We start from the raw sequence: 13,788 nt of genomic DNA, 5'->3' as shown, positions 1-13,788 counted from the left end.
TCAGGTTGCCTGGGCGACTCGTAGAGAGTTTTTGCTTTGGCAATCCGAATGAGATCCCATTTTCGAATGCCTCAATGCGAGGCCTCCAAGGCTCCTGTTGGCCATGCACGAGCATATCGAGATATTCTCAATGATGCCCTAACGGCTCTGTCGATTATTCGACGCGCCCGTCGGCTTAAGACCCTTCTCGTCAGGATATCGTAGGGTGGCTGCGTTTGTGATCCGCATGGGGGATTTCTGTGCAAATTTGGACAGACCTCAGTCTAATCATTTCCAAAGTGTTAATGACTTGACTCCCGGAGAGGAGTGTCTAGGATTTTGGCTTTGTGGTAGCCGATTGTAGGGCGGCTATGACCCGTTTAGAGTCATTTATGGACCGAGAAAAAAGAGAAAGCATGGGAAGCACGTTGCCCCAAGCTAAAAGGATACACGGGTTCACGCCTGCAGCGAGATGTACCCCCTTTTCTTCCGTCCTTTTGTTGGTGTTGGCTATCTTGAACTGCTTGGATTGCGTGCTTGGTCGCCCGCTGTGTTTGAGGAAGAATCCGCCTTGGACACTTGAGTCGTGCAGGAGAGCCGATCGGGGATCATGTTGGAGTAGATAACCTGGCCATTTTCCTTGGGGATCCCTGGTCCGCGCAGTGTGCGAAAGCCTAGGGTAACTGTTTTGTTTATCTCTCGTTTTACTCTCCTTTTGCTACGGTTATCCACCTCAGGGCCATACTTCTCAACCTAAAGGGGATTAGCTCTCCTTTTGCCACGATTGCCCGCCTCGGGATTTTCAGTCATGCCTCTCTCTTACCCTAGCTTTTGCCTAGGTCGCCCCGATGGGTTTTCGACCTAGCGGGCTTGATTTTTTTGTCTCTCAAGTTTGCAAGGGCGAAGGGTTCGAAGGATTCGAACTCCGAGTGCGTTGTGTTCTATCTCCGTCCAGGAGTTGCGTCTGCTGCTCCCCTTTTTGTCGGGATTTGTTGATTTCTTCTTCGAATTGGCGGTGGCGGAGTTTTATATCTCGGCGGTGCTTTGTTTTGTTCATTAACGGGTTTCTCTCGCGTCTTTTCTCTCTCTCTTCATCGACGGGTTTTTCCCGCTTCTTTCCACTCTGTTTTTTTCTTGCAGTTGAGGTTTGTTTCGTGCCCCGTGTATTTGTTGAAAACTCCTCGACTTCACATTGCGTGGTCTCTTTGGTGTGCTTTGCCCTATTTTGTGAGGGTCGGCCTTTCATGGAGGTTTGGCTTCTGGATATTCGGAAGCCGAACTTCGTGTTGCTCGTCCTTGCAAACTTTACAAATGATTTCCCCTATCGTATAAGAAGAAGAATAAGATTTTCCCTGGGGTGTAGGTGACCGAGGTTGCCCCGGCATGAGTGTTGAACACGGATGTCCCGGTCTTCGTGGTCTGCGTCGGACGCTGTTCCTGACCGTGTCTTGTCGCTCCCGTGGAGGGTGCCCCTAGGAGGATAGGTGCTCTTGAAGTTGGCGTACGTGCTTTGCTTCGGGGGCCATGCTTGCTATCGACTTGAGATGATTGGGTTGACAGCATGTGGCTCACTCAGTCATTTTTGTCTTTGATTTGGTTAAAAGGGGGGTACTTCCGCATTAAGTCTTTTCCTGTCGAAGTATAGGGAGAGAGACCCGATAGGAGTTCTCGTGGAGGTGTGAACCCGTGTATCGCTCCTCGCTTGTAGCCGGCGTGCCTCTGTGAAGGATGACAAAGAAGATGATGCATTAGTAGGTGATTATACGGTGAAATATGTGGTAAGAAATGTAAGGTGGACCCATGAGAAATTCTCTCATCCAGCGCGCGGCCCATGGGGTGTCGCACGTGGGGGACACTCAATTTCAGGAGTTCGGTCATCGCCACGCTGGAGCAGTTAGGCTGTGACTGGGAACCGCATAGTTGTACTTTCCCCGATTACGGGTTGGTTTGCGCAGCCGTCCTAGGGAAAGCTCGAGGAGCCGAGTCCCATTGGGACAGGAGAGTCAAATAAGTCCAACAGAACTAATAAGGCGTCGCAAAGACTGTCCTAATGCTCCATTGAAGGATTTGTTCATGTCGTCAACGTAGACCTTGATCTCTTTGTGCATCATGTCGTGGAATAGCGTGACCATCGCCATCTGATATGTTGCCCCGGCATTTTTGAGGCCGAAGGGCATGACTCGGTAACAAAAAGTGTCCCACATTGTGATAAACGTCGTCTTGATCTTGTCCTCTTCGACCATTCGAATCTGGTTGTATCCAAAGAAGCCATTCAGGAAGGAGAACAACGTGTGACGTGCTGTGTTGTCGACTAAGACGTCAATATGAGGCAGGAGGAAGTTATCTTTGGGGCTGGCTTTGTTGAGGTCTCAGTAGTCGACGCAAACTCTAACTCTTCCATCCTTCTTCTCCACGGGCACGATATTCGCTACCCACTCAGAATAATTGCAAACCTCCAGGAACCCTACGTTGATCTGTTTAATAATTTCTTCTTTGATGCGGAGGAGAAGGCCGGCACGTTGCCGCCGTAAGTGCGGTCGTTTGGCTGGAAACCTCTCTGTATCAAGTGGTAGGAAGAGTTTGACTATCGATGGATCTAAGTCCGGCATGTTGGCATAGGACCAAGCAAAGACCTCTTGGTAGTCCATTAGAAATTCGATCATTCTGGCTCGTTTTGTAAGGTCGAGACCCGTCCCGATCTTTAGGATGCGAGGTTCTTCTTCAGTACCCACATTGATCTCCTCTGTCGGCTCCACGGCAGTGAGTTGGCGGTTCTCAAGACGGCGCAAACTCTCTTCTATCTCGGGCACTCGACCATCCTCGTTGAGTCCTTCCCCGAAGTATATGGGTCGGGACTCTTCAAGGAGTTCCTCGGATGGGTTCGAATCGACGCGTCGAAGACTCAGATTCGAGTGGAGCCTGGCGGTTTAAACAAATTGTTTTAGAAATTTTAAAGTGCTGCGAATGAGTGAGAGAGAAAAAGAAAGTAGACGCGAGATTTCTGAAAAATGCATGTAGGGATTTTATTAATGATGAGAGCGCAATGCCATAACAAGAATCCCTCTTCCGTCGTGTGGCTTATGGCTATACCGACACACGGGGAATATCAAAACAGAGATGGCCTTACACATCGGCGATTACAGCCGAGTAACACAAAGACTGAGGTCCAGTTGTTGAGTTCCTCATTTTCCTACGCGAGGCGGATGTAAGCCCCTAGAGTAGTCTGCTTGGTAACGGCGCATATATTTGGCAGGTCAACAGACTCGCTGTCTGAATCCGAGGAGAGACCGTCAACAGTACCTCCAACGATGTGTGGAGGCCCAAGAAAAAAGTAGGAGAGCGGATGAACCGAGATACCCGTGTTGATCTTCCCATAGCGTGCAACGAGATGGTGAAGGTGCTTGCCCCTGCGAGCCTCAATAATCTCGTGACAGGAAGGGCGAAAACTGAGTCCCTTCCTGTTCTTGTATTTTTCAATCTCAATGGGGCGACTGATCCCCTGACCATGTGCTCCGAGTCCGGTACTGGGGATGTAATTGTGGCGCAGTAAAATCTTCCCACCATGCGGTCAGCGCGGGTTGGACCGATCTCTCCGTAGTCCCGGATGACGGAGATGGCGTCAAAGGAGTGGAAGGGGAGGTTCTGATCGTCCCCAATACTGATGTAGGGGACAACTGTCTCCTTATAAATCGCATAGTCCTCCTCACGTTTGACCGTGATAAATCGCTCTTCAACGATGAACTTAAGCTTCTGATGCAAGGTAGAGGGAACTACGCCCGCTGAATGGATCCACGGCCTCCCGAGTAGCAAGCTGAAGGCATTTGAGATGTCGAGGACCTGGAAAGTTACACTGAATGAACATGGGCCTACCTCGATCAGAAGGTCGATCTCTCCATTCACTTCCCTCTGTGAGCCATCGAAGGCTCGAATCGCCGTCTTGCTCGGACGAATACGATTCAAATCTATTCATCTATTTCAAGGTGGAAACAGCGCATACATTGAGAGCCGAACCGTTGTCGATCATGACCCGGCCTACCACGAAGTTATTGCACTTACAGACGATGTGCAACGCCCGCGAATGAGCGTACCCTTCGGAGGGAAGTTCGTCATCCGAGAATGAAATATTGTTGGAGAAGATCGAGCCAACGGTCTCTGCAATGAGATCTGGAGCAGTCTCCTTAGGGACCTGTGCCGCTGTCAGGATCTTCAGAAGCACTTCACGATGTAGCTCTGAACCCAAGAGAAGGGCGAGTAGTGAAATGTGGGCTGGAGATTTGCCCATTTGTTCAACGACCTTGTACTCGCTTGCCTTGATAATCTTCATGAAAGCCTCGGCCTCCTCTTCAGTCACCTTCTTATGGGGAATAGACGAGGCTTCCGGGGCGACTCCGGGCACTGCCGGGGCTTTCCCTTTATTTGCGACCTTCGGATTTTCGCAGACTCGACCCGAGCGCGTCACGCCCATGACGCTAAATTGACGCTCGAGATTCCTGACACTTCCTTAGTAGGTCCACGGGACCTTGCTATCTTGATATGGCTCTCGTGCGGGGACTTCTATCACAAATGGGCAGGCGTGGCATCGAACCCTGCATACCCTACATTGGTTTTCGCAGGAACATATTCGATTACGAATAGGACCGATGCCTTCTGTCTTGTCTCGTACTCTCCTATAGCGCAAACACCGATCATGTTAATGCTGGGTCCTGAGCTTGACCCGTGATCAGGAAGAGGATTTGATTGCACGTTCGGGGGTTTGACGGCATTGAACATGAGTTGCTTGTCATCAATCATCTGTTGGATCTTCTCCCGTAGCTTCCAACAATTGTCGGTGGTGTGACTGGGTGCGCCCTGATGGTGCTCGCAGCGCCGACTCTGATCCTGGATGGTTGGGTCGAAATCAGGGTTAGGTGCTATCGATCGGATCTTGTTACCCACGAGGAGTTGCCGGTATATGTGGGAGAGCGGAGCCGGTAGAGGTGTAAACTATTTATGTCGCGTTTGTGTTGCGATGCCCTGCTGGTCCTGCGGAGCCGGAGCCCGTTGCACCGGCTGAGGAGTTCTCGAAGCCGGGGGCCTACTTTGTTGAATCGGAGGAGGAGCAGGGGCATAATTATGGGCATATTGCTGCAGGACCGGCGACGGAAAGGAAGCCGGCGGGGTGGAATAGTAAACTTGCTGCGCTGGGAGTTGTTGTTGATAATACATCGAAGGTGGGGCATACGCTTGAGTGGTCGGTGGTGCGGGCGTGTAGCTTATGGAATATTGCTGGGGGGCTTGGCACCCTGAGTTGACAGCATTGACAGACGTGTCTTTCCCTCTCCTACTTCCCACTGTCCCAGTGGCGGCCCTCTTCGAGGACTCTCCTTCCTTTTTCTCGACCGGACCTTCTATCTTGCAGAGCTTAATGCCGATGTCGAGCTTCTTTCCGACGTCGATAAGGTTGGAGAATGAAAACGTGTGGGCCAACAAGTACAAGTAGTAGGCCCTTTTAAGAGTGGAGTGAAATAATTAGATCTGTTGTGTCTCACTGATCGGAGGGACATGCTTCGCCGCTCTAACCCGCCACTTCACTGCATAGGCCTCGAAGCCCTAGTCCTCAATCATCTCCATCGTGCTGAGCTCCAGCAGAGTCGGGGGCGTCTCCGCACAGTACCTGTACTGGTCGATGAATTTGCTTGAGAGGTCTGCCCACGTGGGGATATCCGCGGCTTTCAGTGACATGTACCAATCCAGAGCCGCTCCTGCCAAACTATCCTGGAACGTATGGATGACGAACTCTTCGTAATCCCAGTACTGTAGCATTTTTCCCGATAGTGACGGAGATGGTGACGAGGGTCGGTCGTGCCGTAGTACCTCTGGAATTCAGGCACCTTAATCTTTGGGGTTAGCTACATACCTGGGAAAAGACTCCAATCGCCGTCGCCGGCATCGAGGCGGGAGCCGCCTGATTGTAGGGCTCGGATATTCTCTTCCAACTTCTTCAATCTCTGTTCCTGTTCGGTCCCCGTTTCTAAGAGAAAATTTGTGGGTGGAGCTCTAGGGGCCGCGTGGCTCGACGTGCCTGGTTTAGAGTAAGCGATATTTATGGGAGGTGGAGCTTGGTAAGAAAGGCCGATATGGGGTTGTGGAGCTTGGTACGGGGGAGGTTCAGCAATGTGAGTAAGAGCCTGGGCAGTTGTAGGCAGGAATATGATCGGCGGTGGGACAGCGGAAGTCGAAGCTGGGACCGATGCAGAGACCGAAATTGGGACTGGCGTGGAGATCGGTGAGGGTATGAGCATAGGCGGTTCCAACATTTCGCTGAAGGGACAAGAGTGACCACCGAGAGATTAGCCGGGTGCGAGAAAGAAGGTGGTGCTGGAAGATTGCTTACCGGATGGGCCGCCGACGTGTTCACTATCATTGGGGCAGACGTATCTCCATTATCAGTAATCAAGGTCGGCTGGGCCCATGGGCTTGGATTGACCGCTGGCCCGTACCTAGGAGGTGGGGTGAAGCTCGAAGAAGCACGATTTGGGCCTTTGAGCAGGGCCATGAGCTCGGCCATATTGGTAGCCATGGTGGCAGCCAGTTGATTGACCGTGCTCTCGAGTATTGCAATACGTGCACGATCATCAATTGCAGAAGATGGCTGCCCTCCAGAATATGCCAGGTGTGGGCCCGAAGATGCAGGTGGCGGAAGATGAGTCGGGGAAACTCCCTGATGTGTTGGTGACATGCCTGTAGGGGACACGTGTGGTGGTAGTGCATGCATAGTCGGTGCTTGAGAATGAATTGGAGTGAGAGGTGTATCCTTCTCAAAGATAGCTAGTTGATTTTCCTCTGCCATTCTTTGCTGAAAACGAGTGGGATATCGGTGAGGTGCCGCCAGTTGTTAACACCTGGATTCCATAAGTGCGTGAGTTTAATGCAAGAAAATTATTTTTAAAATAACATGCAAAGCAATGAATAAAAGAAGAAATGCATGAAATGCATGAATTTTCAAAAACTAATGCTGTCATTCGTATTAACTCCGAATGGTTCAAAGTGCAATACAAATTTTAAAAAGATAGTCCTAAGTCGGTCTTCCAACGCGCCCGAGGTGCAAGCGACCGTCGCCATGGAAAGCACCGATTCCAGGTGAGGGCCTAGTAGAGGTGTCTATCCTAGGATGTACGTGGACCTCCACGGGCACTCTTCCTGGACCTTTCCAAAGCAGCGTTCGCTTGCGCCAACTCCTGATCACGCCTCTGCAGTTGGGCGCGGGCCTGGGCAAGGTCCTTCTGTAGTTGTGCTGATCACCAAGCTGCTCATTCTTCTCGGCGATCTCCCGGCTGAAGCGATCCCTGAGATTGGCAAGCTCGACTTGGATGGTTATGTCCCGTACCGATGCCCCGGATGATGTGCTACTCTCGACCGGAGGGGAGTCTGTGAAATCATCATTCTCTGACAGACCCCATCGATAAAAGCGGAGGATATATTCCTCCGTGGCTTGAAAGTCCCGTTCATCCTGGGTCAGGTGCTCGGGGAAGATGCTCGATAACCGTAGTCTGCCACGCGGTCATAACCCGTTCGATTTCACTTAGGCGATCTATGGACGTCTGGTCCTCCCGCCAAGTGTGTTCGAACTCGGTTCGCGCCGTACCTTTGGGAACCGTCTGTAAGCCACCTAACTGCCTCATTACTCGCGCAAGAAAATAGGTGGTGGACCCCGCATGGCTCACGAGTGGTACTCCGTTAAAATCAGGACATTTAAGGGTCATGGGTCCGAGTGGCATCCACGAGGCGTGCCATTTAAAGCCCTTTGGTGCAATTTCGCGAAAAATTTTGATCTACTCGGAGACCTTGCGTTCCTCCACACGCAACAGAGGTAGTAACCGCAAAATGATAGACTCCGAACGTTTGAAAATCATAACCGGATGAATAAGGCCAAAGGGGTTTGCATGGCTTTGGAGTCAAATTTGCAAAATGATTAGGGACCTTCTCAACCTTCGATCGGTCTTTCTTGTAATGCGATCAAGGGACCGTATGGTCTCGGCCAACAAGGCCACCTCGTACTCGAGGCCTCCAACCACTTGGAGGACAATGCTAGCTAAGGCTGCGTCAATGTGACCGGCCGAGCGAGGGAACAATAGAGTCCCAAAAATTAAGAATAAGATCGCATGATAAATTTTTTTTGTAAAAGATCCCTTGAACCTCGCGCGCTCGTATTTCAATAAAATGGAGGAGTTTCGCGGTGACTATCTCTGTGCCACCGGAATATGCAAGTTCGACTTGTAGTTGAGACCTATGCACCTCGAGTAGACGCGATACCAAAACAAGTCGGGTGGTGTGGAAGTTAGGTTCCACAATGCCGCGGGTGGCTGCAATTCTTCCAACGAGAGTGCGATATTCCTCGATGGTAGGTGTGAGCTCGGTACCTTGGATGTTGAAAACGGCGTGGACTGGGCCCCAAAACGTCACCGCTGCTCCCAAGAAGTTCCAATCCACTCGGCACATTGCTAGCATTGGTATATCCCCAACAAAGGTCCTGATGTAATTGCGGTCGACTTGACGTAGATGAGCCCAGATGTGACTGATTTCCTCGAGTGGTGGCGTGACCCTGTCGAGGTGTGGAAAGGAGACCGAGCGCACCATCTCTTACTAAGATGAAAGGAAAATCGATTTAGGACTGGTTAATACAAATGACGCCTAATTTTGAAATTAGATGATGCATGGGTACAGAAAATAAATGCCCACGGCTTAATGTATACAACATACATCTCTCTGAAAAACAAAAAAGGACTTAAATGGTGCGCAGGCCGACTCAATGGACTGTTACTGAAGTCGAGTTGGAAGATGGCATGGAGCTCCTGCAGTATGCATGGTTTCGGCACTACAAGGACCGTGCTACCTAGGGATGGGGGCCCCCGACTCAAGGGTGTCAATTCCTTGAAATCGAGAGGGATTCTTTCCAAGGTCTAAGCGACAGTCGAATTGCGCACCGTACCCCTACTTCGAACCCCTATCTAACTTATGCTCCTATTTCCGGTCGTGGGACGCGACCCATAAGCACCTAGAGTTATCATGATATGCAATGCGAGTGCATAAATGAAAGTGCGTAAAGTAGATAAGTGGGAAATTACGGAAAGCGATAAATAAACAAGCAGACAAAGCAAGCGACAACGAGCCCGAACCCTCTAAGTGTCCCCAGTGGAGTCGCCAAGCTGTGCGCACCCGAATTTTATCTCGTCGGGGCACGCATGCGCGCGTCTATGCAACGCGGTTTGGGAGTGTCCACCTTCTCGGGGACGCGTGACGGACGCACGTGAGAAGGAGTCGCCCTACCTGTTTACGACCCGAAGGTCCAGGGCCAATGAGTTGCCCAGGTCTAGAGGTATAGGATACACCTAGTATGCTAAGGCAATGGTCTGTACGGAAACCTGAAATTCCGAATTCGATGGTTCTATTACGTATGGGCCTATATCCCACACGCCCTTTCGGTACTCTAGCTTGTTAGGCTTGCCATTTTATTTATTTACCGCATGATTTAGAGTTGCACTTGACTTGCCCGTTTTGACACCGTAAATTCGAAGAAACACTCCAATCGTCCACTCTCCGACCATGATTCTTACATAAATAAATGTACAACATTAAACCTTCACACTGCTCTCTCAAATAAAAATACAAATTACAATGACTGTATCCCGATCGGTTCGCATTTGGTCATTATTCCACTCGTGCTCACCGTATGATTTGAAAAGACTAAAATTGAAATTAATATGCACTCTCAGTGATTGGGGAATTAGATCCCGTGATCAACAGATAGGGGCGTTGGACCCCGTGTAAATCGTATCCTAAAGGATCAAGTTCGACCCACAACAAAAACAGACAAAGGCATATGAAAACAGACAAAAACAGTTAAAAATATATGAATACAGACAAGTTGTGTTTTAAATGCCGTGTTTACGTGATTTATCAGGTTATGCACCGGTGTTACTTGGCAAGCAAATTCCTACCCTAAACAGACAAACAGGGTGATGGAGAGGGCATGTAGCATTCGACGTTATTTTAATGGACCTGACAAACACAATGTCTATAATCAAGTCTCGAATGTGTGGGTAATTTTTAAATTATTCTGTACCGTGACGATGTGGCTTTTACAGATTATGACAAAAAATGTTTTCGCCTAAAAAAACCAAAATCTATCTCATTTTTTGCCTGTTTACCCGTGTTTGATTATGCCGAACGCACAGTTAGTCAAATTCTGCATTTTATGACAGAAGAACTCGTTCTTAAATTATCGACGCGGTTATCGATAATTTATCAATTTATGCATTTTGCTTAAAGCCGAGTGATTTATTTAGCCCAATTACACGTCCCTTTCCCCGTACGTGGAATCATTGAGTTCAATTAAAATATGCCGAATGCTTTAGTTTGCGAGTTTCGAGCCATCGAGCTAGTCATTGGTGGACCGTCCGACAAAAGCTCTAATTCTCGACTGTCCTGAATGTAAATTCAAATTTTAAACTGAGTTTATATGATTAATCCAAATTCGTATGAGATTTTAATTAAATTATCAAGGAAACATCCAGACACACAAATCACTGGCACACAATCATGTCAAGCTCATCGAATTCACTCGTCGAACATCGAAAGACCTATCGCATGTTACTAAGATGGAGATTTATACCTGATCCCAAGAGATTCTCAGGATGAGCTAGCTTGGAAGATTCTTGACTACCGCGGACCGAGGCGGTCTTCAAGTCGGGACTCAACCTAAGCCTAGGTAAGTCTCCACGTCGTTTTCGAGCCACATTGGGGTCGTCCATCTTCTTGTGCCTCCTCTTTACTCATCTTCTCCTCCAAGGTTCGAAATGCCATGCAAGACAAAGAACAAAAAGTGGAGAACCGGGACAAAGGCAAATATACAAACCATGAACAAGATCAATAGAGATAAGATGAACAAGATGAGCTCCATTACATCAATTTGATTCAAATAATGACTTCAAAGTATCTTAATTTGGGTTTAAGAAGTCCGAAACGGCATGAGATATGAAAGGATCGATCCTAAGGCATCTACGCATAAGAAGAACTCGCCCTTTAACGTGAGAGTGATCAAAATAAGCTCCTAATGCTCATGAAACATTGCTGTCCAGAACTTCTAAACAACATATTTTGACTTGACAGGAACAAAACGACGAGAAACTCGCAAGGAAGCAATCTGAAGGCGTTTATGGGTAAGAATAACTCATCCTATGACCTAAGAGCAATCGAAGCAAGGCACTAAAGAACCAAACCAAGACACATCAGCGAGTAGGTGCGCAATAAATCGGCTTCAAGGAGTCTACAACGACAAGAAATGAACCTACAAAACTCTCCATGGTCGTTCCTGGTTTATATCTATGGCCGAAAGAATCAAGACGAAGACATGATTAACTAATCAAATGCAAAGACTCCATCCTGACATCAATCATGTGAATGGTCTTCCACCGTTTATCATCCATCCTCAAACCATCAATTCTCTTTCCTTGCATTCATTCGATTGAGCCGCACATTTGGACATGGTAATAAATTATCAAATTCATGTAAAGCATTTCAAATCGAATAAAATTCACCAAACAATTCAGCTAGTATCATAAAAACCATCATCCCATTCAGCTCATAATCAAATACCACCGATAAGACATCAATTTCGATCAAAGCATTCCCAAATTAATGGGAGGTTCGACATTCAGCTCAGCCACATGTTCAGGCACAGCAATGAGCCCTTAAGACCACGGGAAATTATCATGAATTGGACAAATAATTGACACACAGCTCAGCCCATACCTCAAGCATAATCTTAAGTCACCAAAATCATGCTAAAAATCCTTATCTTGACCAAACAACTAACATGCAACTCAATTGAACCTCAAAATACAACTTATAACAAGCAAGATCGGGCCATATCATCTAGAACCATTCATTGGAACAAAATACCGCATTAGAGCTTAGAGAATTCATTGGGCTATGAGAATCACCGGGAAGGAGCTGGTTGTTGCCGAGGTTGTGGCGATGGAGAGGAAGAGAGCTGAGAGTGAGCATGGTAATGTTGATGAAGTGTAGCAGGAGAAGTGGTCACAGACGAGGAGCTTGACGTCGGCCATCGTGATTCCGGTGTGCTGCAAGGAAGACAAAAAGAGCTGGAGACGGAGAACGAAGAGGGCAGGAGAGCCAAAGAGAACAAGAGAAGTGTGACAGCGGCACTTAGCTCTACATGAGGGGGCATCTGAGGTGAGAGCGAGCTCGAGGAGATGATGAAGCAAAGGAGCTGGTGACCCCGAGAGAGGAAGGAAGATCCTCCACTATAGGTGATGGTCCTCAAACCAAAAGGGGAGCTGCTGGTCTATTCATCACGTTGATGAAGGCTAAAGAGGGTTCAGGAGAGATGGAGAGGATCCGGTCTTGTCCGTGGCCTCCGTGTCTGCTATAGCTGAGATCCAAAGGGAGAAACGGTGAGGATGGTGATGTTGTTCTGTCACCAGGAAGCTGAGTTGAGTCAGACATGAGCTGAGGGGAAGTTTTTGAGTCAGATCTAGAGTCCCGGGGAGAATGGGGAGCTGAGGGAGTGTCGTGGCGGCTAGGCTGCCTTAGCCTTAGTGCGAGCCAGCTGGCCCCGAGAAGAGAGGAGACAGCTGGAGGAGAAGAGGTGAGGGTGCCCTCGGGTTTCCTCTTCAGAAAAAAAAAACCGAAAAAAAGAAAAGAAGAAAAGAAAAGAGAAGAAGCAGAGCTGTGACTAGTGGTCCATGGGATGACCTGAACTTCCCGAATTTTTCTGAATTTCTCCTGAACCTTTCGTCCTATCTGATATTTTTCCTTGATCTTCACATGAGTTGGGCACATTCTCGTAAAATTTGAGGATCGTTCGACCTCGGGAAGTTCCCGAAATGATTTTTCTTTGACAGCTGGCCTGAATCAGGAGATTTCGTTATGATCTGTGAGAATATATTTGATTCTGTACTAATCTAGCCAAAATATCTCCTATTTCTTTTTATTTTCTGAATATTCAGTGAATTATGAATCCAATGACATTGGCCATACTTGAAAATACGAAGAATTGAATTTTTTATGGATTTTCTCCCTCGATTGACAGAGTCTGTCCCGGTTTAATAGTTTCGGGCATGGTGCGCTCAGAAATTCATAACTCCCTATCCGTATTGAATCTTGGAATGAACGACCCGTCAAATTGAACCTAACTCAATTTCCTAGGTCAAACATATGGAATTCACCCTTTTAGATTCAGGATTGACCGTGATATGATGCGTCGAATCCCATCCTCGAGCTGTTGTATTCACTGTTTGGGCACTCCGGCTCCCACGAATTTTATTTTTTTGCTCGAAAGGGCTCTCGACATGATTTTTGCATTGAAATGTCCCTAAGTCACCAAACCTTGATCTAAAAATATCGAACTTAGTTCTAGGATCCACGAAGATAGTCATTCTCATCGGAGAAAATGATACCGAGACGTGATTTCCCCTTTATCCATTACCTTCGGTTCGAATATTGATAATTTGTGCCTTACTTTTCGAGATCAATTGTGTGTGCTATAAAATTTCATATGTTGCCCTCACCATTTTTTTGTTAGAGTTGTGGAACCCTAGTCGGGAGCCTTGTTGATGTCATATCCTAGAACCGGTGGACCAAAATGGGGTGCTGACAGAAACTGTCACAAAGTTCAACTCACACATAATTAGACCTAGAACCTAGGCTAAAATTCACTTAGAATTTCAAGCGAAGAAACCAAACGTGAACTGTTAACAAAAAATTTGCAACCAAAGACCATAGCTTTAATAGTAGACAATCAGGTAG

At 47.9% G+C, this 13,788-nt stretch overlaps 1 long non-coding RNA gene across 1 annotated transcript; it reads right to left on the bottom strand.

Moving 5' to 3' along the window:
* Window positions 1-7,882: 7,882 nt before the first annotated feature.
* LOC116207467 lies at window positions 7,883-12,557 on the bottom strand. The gene is made up of 2 exons (XR_004156933.1): window positions 10,631-12,557; window positions 7,883-8,601 (listed from the first exon to the last, which is right to left on the bottom strand). It is a non-coding gene; the product is annotated as an uncharacterized LOC116207467 (long non-coding RNA).
* Window positions 12,558-13,788: the final 1,231 nt, after the last annotated feature.

Source organism: Punica granatum, chromosome 5 (genome assembly GCF_007655135.1).
Source record: "Punica granatum isolate Tunisia-2019 chromosome 5, ASM765513v2, whole genome shotgun sequence".
Taxonomy (NCBI): domain Eukaryota; kingdom Viridiplantae; phylum Streptophyta; class Magnoliopsida; order Myrtales; family Lythraceae; genus Punica; species Punica granatum.
Note: the sequence above shows the minus strand (reverse complement) of the source record. Positions and strands in the feature narration are given on the sequence as shown.